The sequence below is a fragment of the Astyanax mexicanus genome, chromosome 4 (assembly GCF_023375975.1).
Source record: "Astyanax mexicanus isolate ESR-SI-001 chromosome 4, AstMex3_surface, whole genome shotgun sequence".
Lineage (NCBI taxonomy): Eukaryota > Metazoa > Chordata > Actinopteri > Characiformes > Acestrorhamphidae > Astyanax > Astyanax mexicanus.
Genome location: NC_064411.1, coordinates 53275194 through 53296705, shown reverse-complemented (window position 1 = coordinate 53296705; position 21512 = coordinate 53275194). Strand labels below are relative to the sequence as shown.

At 36.9% G+C, this 21512-nt stretch overlaps 1 protein-coding gene across 1 annotated transcript in view; it reads left to right on the top strand.

The window, feature by feature from the left end:
- The first annotated feature begins 1740 nt into the window (after positions 1-1740).
- tnk2b (tyrosine kinase, non-receptor, 2b) overlaps positions 1741-21512 on the top strand; it is a 109383-nt gene continuing 89611 nt past the window's right edge. Inside the window, exons 1-2 of the mRNA XM_022678675.2 lie at positions 1741-1955; positions 16458-16564. The gene's annotated coding sequence lies outside the window, so the exon portion shown is untranslated. The remainder of the gene's footprint in view (positions 1956-16457; positions 16565-21512) is intronic.

Sequence of the window (21512 nt, the reverse complement as noted above, 5' to 3'; positions counted from 1 at the left end):
TGAAACTCATATATTATAGAGATGTATTAAACACACACAGTGATCTATTTTAAGCGTTTATTTATTTATTTATGATGATTATGGCTTCCAGCCAATGAAAACCCAAAAATCAGTGTCTCAGAATTAGAATATTATATAAGACCAACTGGTTCTTTTGGCAGTGTGGGCAGTGTGCCAAGTCCTGCTGGAAAATGAAATCATTACGCATCTCCATAATAAAATTTGTCAGTAGCAGAGGGAAGCATGAAGTGCTGTAAGTTTTTTTACTTTAGACTTGATAATAAAACACAGTGGATCAACACCAGCAGATGACATGTCTCTCCAAACCATCACTGATCATCAGTAAATTTTACATTTCATTTGAAGTACATCAAGGGAGCAGAGTCTGGAGGAAGAGTGGAGAGACACACAGTCCAAACTGCTCGGGGTCTAGTGTGAAGTTTCTACAATCAGTGATGGTTTGGAGAGATATGTCATCTGCTGGTGTTGATCCACTGTGTTTTATATCAAGTACGAAGTCAGATGGAGATGTGGATTTCATGTTCCAGCAGGACTTGGCACACTGCCAAAAGTATCAATTGGTCTTATGATATAATATTCAAATTATAATAATTATAATTAATTATCAACAATAAAATAAATAAGCGCTTAAAATATATCACTCTGTATTTAATACATCTATATAATATATAAGTTCCACAAAGACCATGTCTTTAATATTATTAGAAAATAAATTAGATAAAGAAATAAAGAAAACTTTTGATATATGTACAGCTCTGGAAAAAAATGAGAGCACTTCAGTTTCTGAATCAGTTTCTCTGATTTTGCTATTTATAGGTTTATGTTTGAGTAAAATTAACATTGTTGTTTTATTCTATAAACTACAGACAACATTTCTCCTAAATTCCAAATAAAAATATTGTTATTTAGAACCTTTATTTGCAGAAAATGAGAAAAGGCTGAAATAACAAAAAAAAGATGCAGAGCTTTCAGACCTCAAATAATGCAAAGAAAACAAGTTCATATTCATAAAGCTTTAAGAGTTCAGAAATCAATATTTGGTGGAATAACCCTGATGGTTTTTAATCACAGTTTTATCATCATGCATCTTGGCATCATGTTCTCCTCCACCAGTCTTACACACTGCTTTTGGATAACTTTATGCTGCTTTACTCCTGGTGTAAAACATTCAAGCAGTTCAGTTTGGTGGTTTGATGGCTTGTGATCATCCATCTTCCTCTTGATTATATTCCAGAGGTATTCAATTTGGTAAAATCAAAGAAACTCATCATTTTTTCCAGAGCTGTATATCAATTAAGAAATATCAAAGTTGGCCACACGGTGTCAGTATCGGACCAAAAGTCTTCCTTTTTCCAATTACCACTACTATTCATCCAGTCTAAATACAGGCTTATTAATATTTTATTTATTTTATTGCAGTGCTATGACCGCCAAACTACTTAAATATATTATACAGTAATCCTACGCAAATATAGGACAAAATATATAGGCTTTATATACACTATTTTACCTAGTCTGTATCATTTTTAATTATACAAGCAACCATTAGATACAGAAAATAATGATCTAGAAAGTGCACAACTTTTTTTAACGGTTTTTTTTTGCAAACTACAAAATAAAAGTCCTACAAAAATTAAAACACAAAATAAAAGTTTTGACACCCCCCCTCCTAAAATAGCTGCATATCTCTTTAAGAGTGGGCTGCCAGTGAGACCGGGACTAAGTGAGGAACTCAGGAACGAGGCCACCACAACATTAGGACCGAGTTAAGACTGACAACGGGGAACGGCAAGTACCTGCACGCGCCTCAGCTCCATCCGCTTGGGGTTAGTAATACTAAATCAACGTCATGCGCTCATAAACGCACAGAAAGCAGCCGGAGCGCGAGCTGCAGCACACCTAGGACCCGCACGCGCGCGTGGACTGACTGACAGGTAAGGTACCCCCCTGATCTACAGGTGTACTGAGCTCAGACTGGAGTTTTTACTGGTTAAACATGAAGAAAACTAGATAAAAGCAGGTTCTAGCTCACCTGTCTGTGAGGAAAGTGCACAGAGATGCAGGTAAACCACGTGGAACTACGTAAAACTACGTGAAACCACGTTCAGCAGCTCACCTGTACAAGCACACCTGTGTATGAGTGAGCGCAGGTAGGCTATAGCCCAGTCAAATGGCGGGAAGTCAGAGAGATACCTGCACTGACACACTTGTGGGCTTTAATACGAAGTTAACTACTTTTAAAAAGCTGTCACTTCTATAGGGCTGCACAATATCGTGATAATTTAATATTGCAATATTTGATGCTTGTTGTTTAGAAGATTTAATTTTAAAAGATACTTAAAAAATACATGTAAAAAATATATATTTTTAATATTTTATTTTTTTGTTTCCACTTTGTGCGCATACATGCTACAACTACTAGTGAAATGATTGAATGTTCTAGTGTTGCATTAAAAACTTTAAAGTTAATATAAAGAGGTATAAATACGCGATAAAGATCAAAACAAATATGTCAACTAAGCATTAATTATTTTTTGTTATGAAAGAGTGAAAATAAATGGATTAAAATGTTACATAAAAAAAAAATAAAAACTTGCACAATCAATATTATTGGTCCAAAAAAAGAAAAACTTAAAAACTTGTTTAAAAATGTTTACCTAAATAAGTGAATAAAAAAAAGAAAAAAGAAAATAAATGTATAAATACAAAGTATATAAATATAATAAATATAGAATATAAAAAATAAAAATAAATATAAAAAATACATATATACATCTACAATTAAAAAAAATAAATAAGTTAAAAATTATCAATTAATATATTAGGGCTAGGTGATATGGCCCTGAAATAGTATCATGATATTTCATGTTACCGTATTTTTGTGATTAATTAAATGTAATTACATGTACATGTGTTTAATTAATTGTAATTAATGTGGATGTAATTATTTTTTTGTTATTATGTAGCAAAAAAGAAAATAAGAAAATAAAAATAATTATAAATTATTTTAGTGAGTTTCGTAAGATACTGAATATATAAAATATATATTCACTAACTTACGAAACGTACTAAAACAACAATAAAGAACAACAACAAAAAAAGAACAACAATTAAAAGTAAATACAGTAAATAGCTAAACAAAATAGACTGTTTTTAGACTTTTAAGAATATCACACTGCCCACACTGCCAAAAGTACTAACTGGTCTTATATAATATTCAAATGTTCTGAGATACTGATTTTTTGGGGGGGTTTTCATTGGCTGTAAACCACAATAATCATCAACAATAAAAAAAAAATAATAAAAAATGTTTAAAATAGATCACTCTGTGTTTAATACATCTATATAATATATATAAGTTTCACATATTGAACTGAATTACTGAAATAAGTAACTTTTCAATGATATTCTAATATTTTTGATGGTTTTAATGGTTTTAAATGTTCAAACCAGCACCTAAACTACACCTAAAACACTGGTAAATAATTGTTGTAGTAAATTCTAAAGTTTTTACCTAGCTATTGTGAAATTTAAATTTTCAGCACTTGCATTTTTATTGCGGTATTTAACAGGATTCCCAGCTCTAACATTGGATTTCTGAGGTATATTGATATATGGAATAAGAGGACAGTGGACTGATTGCTCCAGAACAGGAAGTGCTGAGCCGAGAGTCACAGTCAGTTAAAGTCTGTTACTGTAGGCTAACTTGGCGCACGGCCCTTAGCTTTAATTGTAACAGTAAAGGAATCAGAAGTGTAAATTGTTGCGTAATAAACAGTATAAACAGTGTAACATTACCTGTCCATGCTTGCGTTGTGGCAGCGCAGCATGACTCACCTCAGGCATGCAGGTAGAGGTGTGTGTGTGTGTGTGTGTGTGTGTGTGTGTGTGTGTGTGTGTGTTGCCTGGCTGTGAGAGATAATGGTGTTAAAGGGCCCATTTTAATGTAAAATCTATATTTTCTTTTGAAGAGCACTTCAGTTTCTGAATCAGTTTCTCTGATTTTGCTATTTATAGGTTTATATTTGAGTAAAATGAACATTGTTGTTTTATTCTATAAACTACAGACAACATTTCTCCCAAATTCCAAATAAAAAGATACAGAGCTTTCAGACCTCAAATAATGCAAAGAAGACAAGGTTTTATATATATTATAAAAGAAATAAACACTTAAAACATATCACTCTGTTTGAAATACATGTATATAATATATACATTTCACGAAGACCATGTCTTAAATATTATTAGAAAATAAATTAGATAAAGAAATAAAGAAAAAAAATATATATATATATACAGCTCTGGAAAAATGAAAAGATCACTTCAGTTTCTGAATCAGTTTCTCTGATTTTGCTATTTATAGGTTTATGTTTGAGTAAAATGAACATTGTTGTTTTATTCTATAAACTACAGACAACATTTCTCCCAAATTACAAATAAGAATATTGTCATTTAGAGCATTTATTTGCAGAAAATGAGAAATGGCTGAAAAAAACAAAAAAGATGCAGAGCTCTTAGACTTTAAATAATGCAAAGAAAACAAGTTCATATTCATAAAGTTTTAAGAGTTCAGAAATCAATATTTGGTGGAATAATCACTGTTCTCCTCCACCAGTCTTACACACTGCTTTTGGAGAACTTTATGCTGCTTTACTCCTGGTGCAAAAATTCAAATCAAAGAATGGTAATGTGTTTGAAAGTAGTAGTATATAAATGTAGTATATGGTCCTTTAATCCCCCCGATTCTCTCTGTATTTATTGGTGCAGTGTGTTGGTGTGTTTCGCGGCTGCAGGCTGTGTCCTGACGAGGCCTGGGCTGAGGTTCGGCAGTGTGTAGGCGGTGAGGCTGGTGTTTGGTAACTGATGCCCCTAGGGCCTGTATCTCTGGTGGAAGGTGAGATAAGCAGCGCTGCATGTAAAGGCAGGCTGGCACCGACGAGGCCGTGGCACGGAGACTACACTCCTAACAAAGAGACGTACAGGGAGGGTCATCCCCAGTCCTGCCAACAGAGCTGTAATCAGAGCTGTGTAGGAATCTGAAATAAAGAAGAAATGATTTCTTAATGGTCATAAATTGAGTAACCTTTGTTGAATAGCACACCTCCGCTCTCCCACAGCTTTCTGAGATCCAGCACTCTGTTCAATGGGCGCTTCGAGGCATATTTTGCCCCAAAAAATAGCTTTTTACACCGTTATCCAGCTCAAAGTAGCTCCACACCTCATTGCTAGAATCCGGAGAGCCCTGACATTTAAAACGAGGCATTAATAACTTAATAAGTGCACAAGAAGCTTATTAAAAACCACTTTTTACATCCCATAGTGAAGGTTTATCTCAGAGCGCCGCCATCACTGTACTGATAATGATGTAGACATATATATACATAGACTCCGCATAGCCTGCCTCCTGGCGTAACAGCTGGCACCCACATTTATATATATTTATTTGTATATATATGTATATATGTATATTTTTACAACAGTTAGTTCCGACCTCACAATCTGATTGGTTGAGAAGTGTTCTAGCCGTGCTGATATATGTGATAACATCACAGCCTTCTCACACTAAACCTGTATCACTCCGCCGTCGCGTTGCGGAGTAACGGCGTATTTATACACACAGTACAGCTTAGAATCATCAACGGCATCAGCGGCAGAGTTAGCTTAGCACAGGCTAGCGCTCAACCACGGCACGCTCTCCCGCAGCGCTCACTCGTCTTTTGTGGAAAAAAGGGAAAGAAAATCGCTCGGCTACTGCCGTCTGATGCAGTCAGAACGCTAACTTAACCAGCCAGGCTAGGCTAAGCTAAGCTAATGCTGAGCTAAAGCAAGCTACGCTAACCTAACCACAGTCCAGCCGGCTAGCTAAAACCAACACCACCCAGCAAAACAAGCAGAAATGCTCTAAAAATGCGCAGCGTTCACCTGAAGACGACTCCACGGAGCAGGAGAGGAGAGTATTAGCGTTATTTCACGCTCCTAACGTTACCATCTTCACTTATTCAAAATTTTGATTTCAAGCTAACTTTCGTGGTGTTAGTCTGCCTGAACTTTACACCGTTTTGTAGTTAAGTTTCAGTTCTGTTACAGTTGTGGTGGAACTACTTTTTGGCGGAAGGCTCAGTCCATATTAAAGCATATTCAAACTGAATTTTCTTGCCTTCGGCTCATGCCTACGAACCGAATCACAGCCGTGATGTTATTTGTGATAACACACTCCCTCTAGTGTTCTATTGCTTAAGTATAATTATTAATATGCCATGCCATACCATAGATCTGTCTTTGTTAAAGACATATTACAAAGTATTTCAGCATGAAAGCAGGTATTTGTAATGTCTGACAGCTCGTGTCACTTAAGGCAATTAAATCAAACACGTCATGTTTCAGTGTTTCGATTCTTGACGCAAGAAGTAGATACACAGCGCTGTCTCTGTGTCTGTGCGAGTGACAGGCTGCAGCTGCCTGAGGTAACCTCACGCATGGCCTCCATCCACATGGTTGGACACGTGCTTGTAAAGCTTAAAGCTTGTGAGCACGTGTGGAAAGCTGTGCTACTCAGTCCAGCACAGTTTTGCGGCGCAGATATTTATTTCCAGTTACAGCTGAATTCACACTTTTAATCCCAGAAAAAGCCATTTAAATGCCTGATTAAACGGCCGATTACTGTTGTTTTGCTGTTTTCCTTGGGTTTTAAGTTGAGTTCAGCGCTGACTTAGCTCTTGATTGGTCTGGACACGAGACATCGTGTGGGTGGGGGCGGGCCTGGTGACGTCATGGGCCTTGCATTGTTTAAAATCGCGATATATATATATATATATATATATATATATATATATATATATATATATATATATATATATATATATATATATATATATATTGCAATGTAAATTCCTTTCAATATTGTGCATTCCTATAAAATATACAATATTCTTTTATCATGAACCTGAATGGAAATGGTTTATGGTAAAGTGTGATAAAGATAAAACTAGGTTAATTAGATTATTTTAGAGTAATCTCTTTTTATAATTAGCTACAAACATTAGAAGTCTGCGCTTACTTATACCTGTCTGATAATGGGTACTTCCTGTGAGCCTGAGCTCACCTTTCCTGGCACTGAGCCCACAGCTCCTTCTTCCTTCAGCTCTCAGAACCTGAAAGTCTGAAAGATGTGGCTGAGAGCCAGACTGTATTACTGGCATAAAGCCTGCATAGTTCTTCAGACAGTGACACAGTTCCTCTGAAGGATGATGAAATAATAGAAGGTCTGCCCACAAAGCTCTGCTGGCTTCAGAAACCATATCCGACATGTCGTCTTACTGTTTATAGTAGGGCTGCAACGATTAATCGATATTATCGACAATGTCGATTAATTAAAATTGTCGACTACAAATTTCATTGTCGACCAATCGTTAATTGGTAACAGTCCTGCAAAGTGATGGGGACAGAAGCGCAATGACAGATGGGTAATAGGCTCACTTGTACAGGTTACATTTAGCTCCAAAAGTGCCGAAACACAACAGATCACATATATTAAATCACTAAATATCAGAACTTTCCACATTTAAATGCATTTTAAATCTCATGTTCAGCTTTTTTACTGCTGTTTTTAGAGAAAACATCGTTGACTAATCGACTAATTTAAAAAATAATCATCAGATTAGTCGACTACCAAAATAATCATTAGTTGCAGCCCTAGTTTATAGGCTGTGCAAGACCAGGGTTTAATCTGGTGAAAGGGATGGATCTGTGTCTTAATTCGTGATTTTGTACATTGCTTCAGGTTAGAAAGTTTGACATAGGCGAGAAAATGTGTTGTACTTAGCAAAATTTAAGCTTAAAATCTAAATATGAAGTAGGCCTGGACAATAATTTGATATCTGTATTTATTGCAATAAGAAATGTTTCAATAGCGGTGATATCATTTTTGTGTTATATCGATATGTATTATTTACAGGATCTGTCGTGGACAGACATTTTTACTGCTGTCAGTTCACTGCAGAGGCTCACCTCTCATTTTAGAAGCAGAATTAGTGCCCCTGAAGCTTCCACAAGTGAGTTTGCTTATTTGACAGGAATGTCATGTTCATATTATGTACAATACTGTATATGAAGTTGTTTCAATCTGTTAAATATGTTTACAAAAGAATAAGAAGCTCTGCCTCTGTTGTAATTTTAAGTTATTCATATTGGTAATACAGGGGTTGGACAATGAAACTGAAACACCTGGTTTTAGAGCACAATAATTGATTGTGGTGACGGACAGTTCTGGTGAAACAGGAGAGTTGAGGTGCACATTGAATTCTGTCGTGATTTGATCAGCCGTGGTTTTATGTTTTTAGGATACAATCCGGGTTAGCACCCGAACATCCCTTTCAGACAGCTTCCTCTTACAGCGTCCACAGTTAATCCTGTTGGATGTGGTTTGTCCTTCTTGGTGGTATGCTGACATTACCCTGGATACCGTGGCTCTTGATACATCACAAAGACTTGCTGTCTTGGTCACAGTTGCTCCAGCAAGACGTGCACCAACAATTTGTCCTCTTTTGAACTCTGGTATGTCACCCATAATGTTGTGTGCATTGCAATATTTACAGCAGAACTGTGCTCTTACCCTGCTAATTGAACCTTCACACTCTGCTCTTACTGGTGCAATAATGTGCAATTAATAAAGATTGAACACCAGGCTGCTCCAATTTAGCCATGAAACCTCCCACACTAAAATGATGACAGGTGTTTCAGTTTCATTGTCCAACCCCTGTATGTATATATGTTATAGGTTTGTGTCATGTTTTTGTATAATAGAAAGTGAATAAATAAATTCTACTGTTCCTTTTGTATAATAGAAAGTGAAGCGTCTCCACCCATCCGTACTGACACAGTCTGGCACTGAAAGAAGTCTGGCCCAGTCGAGACAAAAATACCAAACTCATTTTTCTTCTGGATGATGCTTTTCCACAGCAGACGCCTGACGTAAGGAGCTCCACCATAAGCAAACATCTCTAAATCCGGACAGATAGTTACTGAATGACATCATCCAACCAATGATTCATCATTAACGAAAAAAATAATGAAGCTTCTTAAAGGAGAACTCTTTAAAAAGTACTTACCTTTGATAAACAGCCTACCTCCACTCTCTTACAGCTTTCTGAGATCTAGTAATTTTGTGCTTTTTGCCCTTTTTTGCGTTGGGGGCATATTTTGCTCTGATGGCTTTTTACACCATTATCCACACTCCACTCCAAAGTTACTCCACACCTGATTGGTAGAATCTGGAGAACCCTGACATTTAAAACAAGACGTTTTGAATTTCAAAACTGCACAAGAAGCTTATTAAAAAACACTATTTATATCACATAGTGCAGGTAAATCTCTGCTTTTTGTAACAAACCAAACCTTGTGAAAATCAGGTAAAAATGATAGGTAGAGGTAGTGTAGCTGTGATTTATTATAGGTGTATTAACCCTTTGAACTCTAGGCTGTTTTGGTGTGTTTTTTATTCTCCGTTTTTGTTTTCAGTTCCTCTTTCAGGTCTTATAACACAGTAATTATATCAGACAGACACATGCCCTGATCTCTTTTACTCCAGAAGACATACGGCTGCTCAAAAATATAATCATTTAAAATGTAAAAGGAAGCAGAATTGTTCTATTTTCCTGGAACTGATCATGATTTGGTGAAAATTTTACCAAGCGCCTGTTTTCTTTTTTTCTTTTTTTTTGTTGTACTTATTTTTGAATGTATAGACTATAAACATAGTCACATCTAAGATATATTTTAGAAAATGGTTAGACTAGAGTGTTTATGAGATGAAAGCATAAGAATATTGATGATTACGTGGATTATTAATTATTACTTTGATAAAATACATGGAGGAACAGCATCAGGCGGATTTATTTTTCTTGATAATCAATAATCACACCTCTAGGATACATGTAGATACTAAAAACCTTTTTCTGTGAACACTTTTGAGTCTTTATTTACTGATATTATTTGGTTTGAAACATCATATAAATATGTTTGAAGCACTAAAGGTAAATAATATTGGTCGGGGAGGGAGATTTTTCACTTTTTTAGGTGTTTTTCTCAATGGGTTTCTTGTAGATTTAGCTTTACCGCACTGGGATGTGATCACTATTTTTAGAAAGAGTAAGCTCCGCCCTTTTATGGATTTATGGATTAATAATAATCCATTTATGGATTATGTTTATGTATGAAGGGATTCCTGAGTAATTAAGCTGGGAACACAAGGTGCGATTTTGGACGGGAAATCAGTCTGTATCAGTACAGTGATGGCGGCGCACAGAGATTTATCTGGGCTATAGGATGTAAAAAGTGTTCTTTTTTTGATACACTGGTTCAGTTTCTTAATTTAACCTAGGTTTTTAACCTCAATGTTAAAATTAGCATTTAGCTGTCGTTAGCCGCGGAGAACCTCAGCCTACGTTGGTGATGTCATCGTCTGTGATGAAAGACATTACTGCACACACACTGCATGATTCAGCGCTGAGCTCTGGTGTGTAATGTTTGGATAAGGAGCTCTTAAAGCTGCTCAGATACACCACGCTGCCCACATCTGTGATTTACCCCCATTGTCCACAGTGCAGTAAGACATGGCTGCCGAGTGACTGGGTGTTTACTCAAGCGCTGTGGATCTGGAGCCGGGCCAGACGTATTGTCCGCTGTCCAGGTCCATCTTAGCTTAGCCATTCGTCAGAGAAAACTCCCAGTATTTAAACACCCTGTTTATCACAGGTTATTTTGTTACATCCTAATGACTGACTAATCATTTCCACCAGTGACCTCATACCAAAAAAACGATTAGTTTATGTCATTCTAACACACGAATATGCTTCTCCTATCTGAGCTGAGGATCTCTGCAGCTCCTTCAGAGTGACCATGGACCTCAAGGCTCCTTCAGTAATTAGTGCTTTCCCTGCTTTACAACTTACTACTTTTCCACAACTTTTATCCCTGACCAGTCTGGTGTATTCCTTCCTAGCTCAGGGGTGTCCAAACTACGGCCCGCGGGTCATTTGCGGCCCGTTTTCTTTTTTGGAGCGGGCCGCGAGGTATTTTAGAAATAGAATGAAAGTTGGCCCGCTGTTAAGCAGGTTTCTATAATGTGAGATTCAAAGTTTGAACGCTAGGTGTCAGAAACGGGCCAAAGAGTCTAAAATCGGAGAGAGTGTGCATTTCTAGCGCAGAAAAACGGGCCAAAGAGTCTAAAAGCGGAGAGAGTGCGCATTTCTAGAGCAGAAAAACGAGCCAAAAAATCGAAAAGTGGAGAGAGTGCGCATTTCTAGCGCAGAAAAACGGGCCAAAGAGTCTAAAAGCGGAGAGAGTGCGCATTTCTTGCGCAGAAAAATGGGCCAAAGAGTCTAAAAGCGGAGAGAGTGCGCATTTCTAGCGCAGAAAAACGGACCAAAAGTTGCCGTAATTAAGGAGTTTAATATTAAGAGACATCATAAAATTAAACATTAATTTGAAAAATCTTAGTTTACACAACACTGTCCAAGATAAAGAGTCAAGTAAAATAGTGTGTAAATGAAATAATCAGGAAAAAGTATTATTTAAAGTGGTATATTTCATTATTTGTTTTATTACAGAGTCTGTGGCCCGTGACTTCAAATATATTTCTCCTTCTGGCCCCCAACAAAAAAGTTTGGACACCCCTGTTCTAACACATGAATATGCTTCTCCTATCTGAGCTGTGGATCTCTGCAGCTCCTTCAGAGTGACCATGGACCTCAAGGCTGAGGCTCCTTCAGTAATTAGTGCTTTCCCTGCTTTAACCTGCTTTACAACTTACTACTTTTCCACTCTACTACTTTTATCCCTGACCAGTCTGGTGTATTCCTTGATTTTTTCTCTTTTTTTCTCTTCTCTTTTTTTAGATTTATATTTATAGTTGTTATTTCATTTCCCAATTCACAAATACCTTCTACTTTGTGTTGGCCTAGCTTATAAAATCTCAGTTAAAGTTTGTGGGTGTATTGTGAAAAAGTATGTATAGAAAAGTTCAGGGGGCATAAATACGAATACAAAATTTCAATTTGATAATTTTGGTGAAAATCAGTGAAACCTGTAGAGTTTAAAGAGTTTTTGAATTTATGTGTTTGATGTGTAAAAACTAATAAAAACGAGCAAACCCACTCTAAAAGCGAATTAAAACTAACTGAACTGAATTTCCGACATCCCGTTACTGCACGTTACTTTAGCCGCTCAATTAACTTTTTTTTTTTTTTTTTTTACTTCATGCATACAGACAAAGGCGCAAGTGTGCGTTATGTGTGTGAGTCACAAGGGAGGGAAGGATGAGATAACCGCCTAAGCAATGATTGGCTAAGATATAGTAAGAGTACGTCTTCAGCCAATCAGAGAAAATAGGTGGGTGGGTGTTTAGAGAGCGCATGCATAGTGGCGGGTGTTTAAAGCGCATAGCGAGAGATGGGGAGTGAGGAGGACTCCAGTGGCAAAACAGCCTTTTCCAGATATAAATACCGACACTATTTAGAACTCACTGAGGTCAAAGGTTAAAATGTGCAGGTCGAGTTCACATTATCACATTATGTCCCCAAACGAAAAAACCTCTATGCAGGTACTTGTCTTTGCTGTCGTGTACTCTATACATCTGGCTTATGAAACGTGCTCTGAGAAGGTGGGGGCCGGGGGGCCGGGGGGTGGGGGTTACAGGGGCGAGTAACACAAAAGTAACGCAATAGTTACTTTTACTGGTAACTAGTTACTTTTACAGTGGAGTAACTCAGTTAGAAACTCAGTTACTTTTTTGGAGAAGTAACTAGTAACTATAACTAATTACTTTTTCAAAGTAACATGCCCAACACTGCCGGTAGGGCTGCTGCTTTAATAGCGATGTGACATTAGCCCTGGTTTCCTGCTGCAGATGTCCAGGCGATGTCCAAACTCCTCCAGAGCATTACGAAATCCTCGTGTTCTGGGCTGGAAGTCAGTCATGTGTCATCAGCTCCCACTGCAGAGCCTCCATTACCCTCAGCCTTACAGGAAGGCCAGATCACGACGGGGACAAAAGTGCTCTTTGTGGTGATCTGCTGGGACAGGGCGGCGTCCCTGAACCGGCCGTCTCACCCAAGGTGGGAGTACGGTGGCGGACGGACCCGAGAGAAATCGCTGGCTGGTGCCAGGAGACATTCCAGAACCTCCTAATGACCATGCGAGCAATCTCAGGCCCCGCCCACTGTCCATACAATCACAGGGCCACACCCAGATTCAGTCCCATCTAAATATCATCTATGCCATCACTGCTGCTGTCAGTAGTGTCCACCCTTTCACTATTTCAACTTGTCCAAAAGTCATACTAAAGTGATCCAGACTAAGAAGGAACTCATAATGATTCATGTAGTAACTTAAAAGTGTTAAACACTCTTATCTGGGAAGTTGTTAATTTGCTGTTTCTGATGCTGGTACAACAGAGGTCACTCTTGCTCTTCCTTTCCTGGTGTGCCCCTGATGAGTGCCAGTTTCACCAGTTCAAAGTTTGACTTAAACTGTAAACCCAGAAGTTGTTTGAACTCAAATAATTTAAGTCTGTTTTACCAAAAAATTGATATTTCTAAACAATAATCAACTATTTTCAGTGTAGCACTGTTGGGGGGCATTAGCCGCTAACCGTGGCTAGCCTTACTGTAAATAAACGGAAACTCTTTACTCACCAAAATAAGGAGAGAAATCTGTGTAGATTAACAGCCAGTTTTTTGTCCTATCCAGTTTCGTTATATATTATATAGTATATTATTTTAGGTTCATATCACCCACCTCTACATAAAAGTAATTTAAAAAATGATCACGCAAGTCAAAGAGAAGTTATTTTTCTGTGGTAAATGACCATAATTTTACATAAAATTACACTAAAGATTGTCTACGTCCACTTATGAACATACTTCACTGTTTTCTGAGTGGTTTTCCTGCAGAAGGATAATGCTGAGCACAGTTTCTTTAGCAGACAGTTTCTCTATTGTCCATTAACCCTCCTCCGTCTCCCAGTCCGAGACAATGGAGCTCTTAGTGGAGAGTTTAAATGGGTCTGAAAAGACCGTGAAGCTGAACATGCAGCAGTACTGCAGATATACTGCAAGTCAGCATGAACACACACACACTCACACACACACACACACACACACACACACACACACACACACACACACACACACACTGCAGAAATTCTCAATATGACTCGAGTGAACAATATAGTAATATTAATGCATACCTACAGTACATACAGCTCTGGAAAAAAAATAAGAGAGCACTTAAAAATAATGTTTTCCCTTAATTTTACCAAATTAAGGAATATAATATAATATAATCAAGAGGAAGATGGATGATCACAAGCCACCAAACCAAACTGAACTGCTTGATTTTTTGCACCAGGAGTAAAGCAGCATAAAGTTATCCAAAAGCAGTGTGTAAGACTGGTGGAGGAGGAGAACATGATGCCAAGATGCATGATTAAAAACTGTGATTAAAAACCAGGGTTATTTCACCAAATATTGATTTCTAAACTCTTAAAACTTTATAAATATAAACTTGTTTTCTTTTTATTTTTGTTATTTGAGGTCTGAAAGCTCTGCATCTTTTTTGATATTAATTTCAGCCTTTTCTTTTTTGCAAATAAATGCTCTAAATGACAATATTTTTATTTGGAATTTGGGAGAAATGTTGTTCTAGTTTATAAAATAAAACAACAATGTTCAATGTAGACTTTTGTTGATACATTATTTTATTTTTATACACATTTTTTTTAAATATATTTTTACACTATTATTATTTTATACAAAAAAAAGGGCTTGATAAGATACATTTTTTATTTTTTTTACCAAATATTATTATAAATATTTATATTAAATAAAACTTAAAAAAAAATATTTTGTCACAGTTGTATATTCTTAAAATTCATTCAGGGAGGATCTTCTTTTGGTGATAGGTGGGTGTGGTGGGAAGGGGACATATTTAACTATGATCTCAGTGCTTAATATTATTGTACTCCGCCCAGTGATACATGGTGATGTCATTATCATGAAAGATCACAAGAATTTATGACTCTGAAAATTAGGAAAAATTGGAAGATTAGGCAATAAAATATGAATGTAGTCATTTAAATAAAATGATCTCATGATTAACAAGGTAAAAATATCATTTTACGTTGACCTCAAACACTGGGTGTTTTCCACCCTGTATAATCATTACTGAGCTTAAAAGGGACAAATTATATACCATATTATCTTTTTTTTACTAAGTTAGAATAGGTCTAAGGGCTCTATAGAAAGCATGTTCACAAATGTCTTTACACGAAATCATTCTTCATCACATAAAGATAAAGATCTCTCCAGCTCTATTCTTACCAGTTTCAGTCCTTTTCAGATTGAGCCGTTTGAGAGCTCTGTCACTTCTCTGTCACAAATAAGCTGTTGCTGGCCGCGCTTCCTGTTTATGTTGCAAGTTTACACGGCGTTAATCTTAGCTTAATCAAAATGGATCAAAACTTGAACAAGCTATTATATACTTAACTATGATAGAAGTACTTAGACCTCTCTCATCTGCTGACTTTCCCCAGACAGTAGGTATAGATCCCTCCCTCAGACAAAGTCTTTGCACTGAAGAACCTAGTATTCTTCGGTTACAGCTGTGTGCAAACGTTCCTGGTTCTGGAACCTACTTTTGTTGGTGGAAACGCGACGAACTGGTTCAAAATTGGATTCGCGAACCAGAACAATGCCGGTTCCATGTCGCTGGATAAGCGCTAATAGTGACGTCGCAATAAGGGAAGAGCATCCAATCCATGAGTAACTGTGGCCATGATGCCACTCACCCGGTGAACGGCGCCTTCTTTGACCGGTGTTCTGTCGACTCGAGTTGTGTTTTCTTGTCAAACTGTGCTTCCCTAGTGTTTTATTTAAGGTCTCAGTAAAATGCAGAATCAACCGGCGATCCTATTTAAACCTAGAGTAACTTAGACAAGATAGCCAGCGCTAGCTAGCTCTGTAAACAAAACTGTAAACACAGCTATTAGCTCCTTAGCTATAGCTTCTTCTGCTGCAGCTCGGGTTCAGTCCCGCCTGTGGGCGTCTCTCTGAACTCGAATTTCTGAGGATTTTCTTCTTTTACTAGCTACTGCAGACAATGGAGGCTAAGAAACAGTTCCATACTCAGTATCCTAAACAACTCATACAGAGAGACCTATAGTATTTCACAAACAACAAGAAAAAGTGGGTTTTGATGGTAGGAGACCTTTTAAAACGTCTAATAAACGTCTAATAAAGCACAGAGCTTGGAAAAACACGGTCACATTTCCAGACAGTGCCCTGAGTTAACTCACTGTTTTCACTGTTTCACTGTTAAAATAGTTTAGTCATCCATTACTCACCTGTGTGTGTGTGTGTGTGTGTGTGTGTGTGTTGTAGATGTTGCTGTAATGCAGTGTGATGGACTGAGCAGTGTATGAAGCCATGGACTGGACTCAGAACTCTTCAGAGTGTGAATACTAGCAGGCTTACAGCTTCAGTATCCGGTAAGAATTTTCTTGGTTCTAATTTGTTTTTTTGGATCTAGAGCATATAATCTAGTATATCTTCCAAAACCGTTTTAAAATTCTAATTTTGGGTTGAATAATACAGAAAGACTTATTCTCTCTCATTCAGTTCAGTGTTTTCTGTGTTTTTTATGATTCTTTACATTTTGAATTGAGTTTTGAAGACTATTTTATTATTATTTTTTATTTTGTTTATTTTTTCTTTTTTAAATATTTTTTACATTGCAAATTGAATTTTGAAGACTATTCAAAATTATAATTTTTTTTCTTTTTTTATGATTTTTTTTTTACCTTTTGAATTGAATTTTGAAGACTATTACATTTTTATTTTTATTTTGTTTACTTTCTTTTTTTATGATTTTTTTTTACAAATTTTACATATTTTTACAGACTATATTAAAATTTATTTTTTCTTTTATTTATTCTTTCTTTTTTGATGATTTTTTTCATTGTAAATTGAATTTTGAAGACTATTTTAAATTTTATTTTACTTTTGTTTATTCTTTCTTTTTATGATTTTTTACATTGTAAATTTAATATTGGAGACTATATTAGAGCTATACAGGACCAAATACAGAATTATTATGTTAAGAAAAAGTGTTGAATGAAAACCACACTCTCAAAAGAAAGACAAGTACAACCTATAGTTGTTTATTACTAAATAGACACAAATGCATACATAATACATACACAAAATAATGAACATTTTAAAGAAAATGACTGGTATGACTGCTTATTACTATTTTAAATCCTTATTTTAAAGCCCCTATTATGCATGTGGACAGATATTCATCTACCCTCTATGACCTTTAGATAATGTTGTTTTTTTAAACCTTCTTAGTTTTTAAACCTATTAATGTTGAGTATTTGAGCAGGCACTCTTTAATGGATCTGTAAATCACTGTTTTACACATTGAATTGTTTTAAATGTTTTTGCGCCTGGTGATTTTAAGTAATTTTTTTTTTTTTTTTTTTTAGTATCTTTTTGTGTATTAGTTTCTCTCTCTGTTGTAATTTGTTGTAATTGATCATTAACCCTTAGAACCCTTGTTGAATTTGACCACACTGCTGCACAGTAATCTAGTTTGGATAAAACTAAGGATTGTATGACTATTTTTATTTGTTTTTGGTGTAAAAAAAAATTGTGCACCTAAAATTTCAGAAATACTGTATGTTTAATCATGATAATGGAAATATCTGATCATATCGTGCATCCCTCCAGCTCTTTCATTCATTACACAGCATTAGTCTTCTCTTCTGACTCCTCTTTCACTCTGCTGGAGTTCTCTCTCTATTGTGAAAGGACACACACACACACACACACACACACAGACACACTGGAGAATGAATGTGTTACTGTAGACTCTGATGGGGGCTTTGGTGTTGGTTGCAGCCGTCTGATGACACACACACACACCGCAAAAAACAGAACAAACACTAAAAATGCTTCACAGACTGTATACACTGGTATTAAAGCCTGAGGTAAGGTGCATGTGTGTGGTTATGTGTGTCTTTGCTATCGTAACAGCAGGAAAAGTACACCTTGCGCAGCACGAAGCGTGCAAAAGGCATGTATTGCATGTATTTGGGCATAACGATAAATAAACCAATCACAGTGTCTCTTGCTCATCATCGCCTTTAAGAGCCAGGTGAGCTGTGACTTTGGCGTATTGCTATTTTATTGGCATAGCTACCTGGACGTGCCTTTCTCTTTTCAGCAGAGGAAACTGACCTGCTTGTTCACAGCAATGATATGTATTTTTTTTTTTTTTGTATTCTGTTTATTGTGCACTGCTGCGTGTACATGTGTGCATACCGTTTAGTGGGCCTGCGTTGCCAAGATAGCAATGAATGTCTGACCACTATCAGTGGTGCAACTGTGTTTTACTTTGCAAAGATAGCAATAAGCCAGAAATTTTACTGAACACACCTCACTTAGAGACATTAATGTATTCAGAAGCACTGTTGCTATTTAAAGAATGCAGGTAAAAGGCGTGAAAATGGGCTGTTGACGGGGTGTAAGATAGCAATGAGCATCATAAAGCTTCTTGTGTTGTGTGTAAGATAGATAGGATAGGTTTGTTTTGTCTTTTTTGTGCTATCTACCGCTGTTAGCTCTTAATTATTCATTTATACGTCGATTTTAATGTTTTAAAAAAAAAAAAAAAAGGGCTCTACAAGTTTTTTTTTTGTTTGTTTTTTTTTTTTTAGTTTTTTTTTTTTTTTTAGTTTTTTTTTTAAACATGAATGCATGCATGCTGTCCGTCTCATTATTCCACAAATTCGTATGATGCCTGTTGTTATAATTAAATTAATTCATTTTTTTATTCCAGTTTATGCAGTAAATGCTCACAAATACGTTCCCAACTTTTTTGAGTCCCATAGCACTGGAACTCAAACACAGGGTTTTCTGATTTGCTAGATGATTGTATGAGGTTATAAACACAAACAAATACCGTATTTTTCGGACTATAAGGCGCACTTAAAAACTTTTAATTTTCACCAAAATTGACAGTGCGTCTTATAATACGGTGCGTCTTTTGTATGGATTTTACTCGTCAGGTTGTAAGGAGCAGTAAACACACACTCCGTGCAGCGTTATAGAGAGTTTCAGTGCTATACAGAGTCCAGAGCCGTGCAGCTCCGAGGCTGGAGCAGCAATAGCATTAGCTAGATGCTAACCGCTAAGCTAGCTAGCTTATTCACTGAGATCAGTATTATCTAAATTTTACTCGTCAGGTTGTAAGGAGCAGTAAACACACACTCCGTGCAGCGTTATACAGAGTTTCAGTGCTATACAGAGTCCAGAGCCGTGCAGCTCCGAGGCTGGAGCAGCAAATAGCATTAGCTAGCTTATTCACTGTTCAGAGATCAGTATTATCTAAATTTTACCCGTCAGGTGTAAGGAGCAGTAAACACACACTCCGTGCAGAGCCGTGCCGCTCCGAGGCTGGAGCAGCAATAGCATTAGCTAGATGCTAACCGCTTAGCTAGCTAGCTTTTTCACTGTTCAGAGATCAGTATTTTCTAAATTTAGCACTTTTAATACTGCTGGAGCAGTATTATTAGAGTTAGATGCTAATCGCTAAGCGTTCACCGTTCAGAGGTGAGTTATCGGCCTGTAAGTCTGTGCTGCTTTGCCTGGCTAGCATTAGCTAGATGCTAAGCGCTAACTCTCTCAGAGGTGAGTTTTATCAGCCTGTAATCTGCTTGTTTACCGTATTAAAACAAGCTACGGGGGACGAATCGCTAGCTAATATCTCACTGTCTTACCAGAACACGCAGGATTACTCAGTGTAACGCTGTCGTTTAAGTTTGGGTTAACTTTACTAGTTTAGGTGACTAGCTAGCGTGCTAGCGGATAGCTATGCTAACGCTGGTGCAGCAAGCCTTAGTGGACATCTGGAAATCTAAGCTTACTGTAAATAAACTGAAGCACGTTACTCACCCAAATAAACAGTTTTCAGGAGAGGAATCTGTGTAGATTAATATCCAGCACTGACTTTGAAAGAGCTAACGTTAGATTTGTATACTGAGACGCTCCACCGGCAAGCGACCACCCCCGGTGGGGGAAGGGAAACATGGCGCCACCCCTGTTCACTTTGATATAGGCACCCTTTCTAGTGTCACTTAACGCGCCTTATAATGCGATGCGCCCTATGTATGGAAAAATAGCAGAAAATAGGCGTTCTTTGATAGTGCGTCTTATAATACGGTGCGCCTTATAGTCCGAAAAATACGCTAGTCTAATCTGATTGGACTGATGCAATTCTGAGTCCGGTACAGCCCTACTATATATGTGTGTGTGTATGTATGTGTGTGTGAGCCAGCAGGTGTGTGTTTATAGAAGCTCTGGGACGGAAATGACCTAATGCTGGCTGCATTACTACCAGTTTAACTGCTCTATAATTAGAGCGCTCTGTTAAAGGGCCGATTACAGGCCTGCAGAGATCCTTATCTACACCAGAGCGCTCATGATTACTCAATTAAAGCTGTTACAGATAAATACACAAGCAGCCTGGACACACCCGTTTACATATAGTTTTATTTTTAATACTTGTTTTTTTTTTTTTTTTTTTTTTTACCACATTTGGCCCTTAACATAATTCCAACATGCTCAGTTACATTAATTTGAGTTTATTTGCTTCATTCTGGGAATAGGAACTAGTTTCGCACCAGTCCTGTTGTTGTCTGTCACTCTTTAGTGCACTCACTAAAGACTACACTTCCCAGTATGCACCTGTGTCTAACCTTCTGAACATGCCTGATCATGTGACCCTTCGGTGTTATAGCTCGCCGGCCTTCTAATTATTTTCACCTGGTACTCTTAGTGTATATACAGCCCCCTGTTTCAGTCCCATGTTGCCAGGTATTTAATATATTTTCTTCTATTTTTCTTCTAGCCTGGTTTTCTTTTGCTTTTGTGTTTTTGTTAGCAACCTTTTTTTTCCCCCTGAATATTTTCTTTTTTTTTTTTGCCAACCTATTTTTGTACTTTAGACATTAGCCCTACTTCGTATTTGTTGGTATGTTAGTATGTTAAATGTTGGTATGTTGCTTTTCTCTACTGCCTTTTTGTTACTGACCTTGCCTGTCCCTGACCATTTTTATTGATTAAGCCCTTTATTTAATATACTGTGTGTTTGTTATCCACGTGTTTTTGCATGTGTTTTTGAAAGTAAAAAAAAAAAGAAAAGAATAATACATTGGATTGTGGTATATTTGTCTGCAGGGTCTCGTAATTTGAATGTGGACATAGTCTATTGGATTGGACAGTTCTAGCCAGAAGACGCCAATCACAATCATTACCATTAAATGCACTACTGTACAGTAGGGGTTAAACAATATATCGATATAGTGATCTATTGAATCGATTCGAGCATATTGTATTGTATTACTTTTTTTATTATTATTGAAACCTGTAGAA